This window comes from Labrus mixtus, chromosome 18, assembly GCF_963584025.1.
Source record: "Labrus mixtus chromosome 18, fLabMix1.1, whole genome shotgun sequence".
Classification (NCBI taxonomy): domain Eukaryota; kingdom Metazoa; phylum Chordata; class Actinopteri; order Labriformes; family Labridae; genus Labrus; species Labrus mixtus.
This window is the reverse complement of record NC_083629.1, coordinates 3317903-3321862: the sequence shown is the minus strand read 5'-3', so window position 1 is coordinate 3321862 and position 3960 is coordinate 3317903. Positions and strand designations below refer to the sequence as shown.

General features: G+C 39.6%; 1 long non-coding RNA gene across 1 annotated transcript; it reads right to left on the bottom strand.

Moving 5' to 3' along the window:
• Positions 1-1836: 1836 nt before the first annotated feature.
• LOC132993658 (uncharacterized) lies at positions 1837-2425 on the bottom strand. The gene is made up of 2 exons (XR_009676500.1): positions 2372-2425; positions 1837-2015 (listed from the first exon to the last, which is right to left on the bottom strand). It is a non-coding gene; the product is annotated as an uncharacterized LOC132993658 (long non-coding RNA).
• Between the last annotated feature and the right edge of the window lie 1535 nt (positions 2426-3960).

The following is a 3960-nucleotide window of genomic DNA, read 5'->3' as shown; positions in this document are numbered from 1 at the left end:
TGCTCCTAGTGTGTGGACTTGCATCTCCATGCCCCCGTGGAGCTGGACTTGGACTGCATCTATATCTGCTAGTGTCATCTTCATGGCGACCAAACCTTGAGTAATGGTAGGATGGGCGTGGTAAGGAGTCATGTTTGTCTTTATCGTCCCACTCAGGATTTCTCCGACTGACAGAGCGAGGAGGCGAACGTTCATAGTGGGACTGTGGATCACGGCCATAATCCTGCTCAGGTGTATGATAGTCTCTGGAATGTTGTCTTGTACAGTAGGGTGAAGGAGAGGGGCTGCGAGCATTGTAATGTGCATCACGAGGGGAGACTCTGTCAAGTCTGGTGTCTATATGCCGAACAAGGTGACTGTGTTTGTCTCGCAAATCCTGCACGTCATACTTTAAGTTTGTTACCATAAGAGTTAGCTGTTCAATTGCTCGAAGAAGATTTTCATCTCTGGGCCGAATCATAGCTACCTGTTCAGATGGCAATGTGTGCAGGGATCCCGCAGTAGTCAGCTGCAGTGCTGTACGTGCTCTCTCGCAGCGACTAGCAATATGCAGTGCATCCTCTAAATTCTCTGCACCCATCTCATGAATTTTTGATTGTAAAGTTGAGTCCAAGCCGGCAACAAAGCGGCGAAATTTTTCTCCATCCAGTGCATTGTGGTCATAATTTGGGAAGGCTTCTAGCACAAGACAAGTAATGTCCACACTGTACACATCCAAACTTTCACCTGGCTTACGAGGTCTGGCAGTTACATGCGTTTGGAAAAATGGCAGTGAGTATTTGGGACCAAACACATCTTTCAGTTTGTTTCTCACTAGATCATAGTCCGTTTGAATTAAAGGAGACAAGCTGTCCCAATACAGGAAAGCAGCATCAGCTAGACGTGTAGGTAAGACAGAGGTCAGTACCGTAGACAGATCCATATCAGGTGAAGACATAGCCTGCACTGCTACTTCGAAGCGTCTGGACCAACTTGTGAAAGATTCAGTCCCATCTCCTTTAAAAACAGGTGGGAGATCTATTTTCAGGGAACTCGAGACAGTGTGTGGGGCTGTTGGAGCAGCACTAGCCCTGCTATCATCCGCTACGATCAGTCCTTGCACAGGAGCAGGCTGCAGCTCATGCTCACTTTCACTTTCATCAGCCGACATAGCGTTAGAAAAATCTCCAATGCAAAAAAAAAAGGAAAATGTGGAAGAAAAAAATGCAGTAATCCCTATAATTTCCTTAAGACGAAACTTCCAGTCCGTCAACTGCTCTCGAAGAGTGAAAGAAAAAAAAAATCCAGAGTGCAAAAGTGACAACATCCACAGTGGAGATAAAAACTCACCAAAATGCACAAAACCACCAAAAGTTTCACCACGCTGCCACCAAATGTAACGTGAGGGTCCGATGTGTGGTGGATGGATCACTCTAGTTAAGAGAAACAGAAGGATGGAGACAGATAACTTTCTCAGCAGCACTTTACTGTCATCCACATTGTTCTGCTACACAACAACAACCACACTTCCTCGTTACTCATCAGATGTCCCGTCATTAGCCAATCAGAGGTTAGGATGATTAAACTCAAGGCAAACATTATGACAAACACAGAAGTAGATTCAATATAATTTGGTCACAGTTACTAGGTGCTACTGCAAACATTAAAACATGTAAATATATCAATATTAACTATAATGATATATATAATAAACTATATATTAACTTTGTAAACTCAAATATGTAAATAGTTCACTGTATAAATGTTAACTTATTTTTAACTTAAACTTAAATACATGGATTAACTCAAATATATGAATTTACTTCACTTTTAAATCTTACAATAACAAGATATGCATGAGATTCCATTTCCATTTATTCAATCACAGACTTGTCAAACAGTCTGGCATGTTGTGCTGCTGTTTTCAAGAGTTAACTGAAGAGAAGAACTCCATCGAGAGAGGACAGGAAACGTTCAGGGGACGAGTCCTCCATGTTGTCAGGGGTTGCTGATGGATCTGAATCTGAGGGCATCTTCTGTAATAGAGAAAAACAATCATGGAGTTAAATGTAAAGTATAATGAATTTTACTGTGATGTTTATGCCTCAGACCTGAAATCAGATCTGTCCTCAGGTTCTGCTAAACTTCAGGTTCTAAAGTTTGTTTTAAAGACAGGAGAACTATTTAAGAGGAAAAACAAAATATATAATAAGACTGGATGAATCCAATAATATGATCATCTTTATGAATTTATGTTTTAAGACAAAAGTGTTCCTGCCACTTTCTATTGAAGATTATTTTAAACTGTCATCACATGGGCCAGCCTGATAAATTAAACTAATGTTAAACATTCTCATATAATCAGACAGCCAATTTGTGTGCAGAACCTCACGGGAGCTGGAATCAGAGTCTGGACTGTTGTTTCCTTTAAGCACTGATTTCCTTTAAACATGAACTAGACTTCTTGCAGAATCATAGAGGCTGTTAAAATCTTCTGCTAGTCTTCCTTACATTTTAAGAAAGATTATAAATTGTTACTAAAATTACTTTGATGCTGATAGCGGTTACAATAACACAGTCCAATCATATGAGAGACAATTTTACATTTGAGTCCTATATGAAGGCGTTCTCTTCAGAATCAGCGCTGCAAAGACAAGATGATGGCGTCCACCTTCACAACGTGCTGCTTCAGTCTGGCTGCATCATGGTCACCTACAGGAACACCACAGAAATGCAATCAAAGTACTTCACTTTATTTATCAGAGGATGTACTGTATGCAAAGTAGATTTTTTTTAACTGTAATTCCTCAAAAAGATTTGAGACTGCTTTGTTATTTGAGAGCACAGATTGTTTCTTTTCCCTTCTCTCTGTTTGCCTGTACATGACCTCTTAGTGCTGTAAAAGATGCTACAGTAAATCCTGGATCAGCTGTGCGGATGGTGTGACTGTGTGGTAAAGCTTTGTTAAAGTTGTCACGCACATACTCATATGTCTTTGGAGAGTAAAAGTGCAGTGTGGTGGCAAACTGCTTATAAAATATAAAATAGTATTTTATTGGTGAGGTACCCCAATCAAAGCGTCCTACAGAGTAGCAGCAGCGGGCTGTAGAGGGAGGAGACGAGCGCATTATGGAGAGGAGCGCACCAGAGGGGGCGAGCTGGGGGAGAGACGCACAACCCGAGAAAAAGAAAATCCACAGTTTAAACTATAATGTTGGTGAAAAGAGGGAAATAGGAAGACATAAATGTCAATGTTGAAATTATTTTGAGTGCAGGCTGTGGATGTTCAGTTTTCTTTGGATATAAAAAGGCAACAACAGCCTGTAGTTTAATCATGGTGTTTCTCTTCGTTAACGATTATTGAAGCGAAATCAAAAATAAATGCATGACATTTAAAACATATTAACATGTGTGGGGGAAAAACGTGATCTTTATGTCTTCTTTTATTGTACCTATGTCTCCTCCTAACTAACATAACAGCAGCATGTTGTGTGTAACACTGGTCTCCTGCATTAACACCTTCCTTTCAAAGGTGTTAAATACAGACACAGTCACAATCACCTCAGTTTTTGTCAGGTTTTGTCAATTTTTAGTACAAATTCTCAATGAGTGTCATTAAATTTATAATATGATCAACTTGTGATTGTTGAATTGATGTGTGGAAGACAATGCAGAATATTTATCACGTTTAAGCAGCATGATGCTCAGTTAATATTACATTACACCACCGCAGGTTGTTGTAGTTGTTGTTTGTGTTCACGTTTCAGTTAGTCTCTTAAATCAGTAACAATTATATTAAATCAGATCTTACCTTTAGTTTTATCTGGATACATAGAGAAATATTCTACCCTTGTATATAGTCCTATGAATTTCAGCCTGCACGGTGAAAGTAAAACCTGTTACTCTCAGTATAACCCACTTATCACTCAGACTGTAAACATGTACACATTAGTAATGATGCAGGCCAGATTACAATTATTT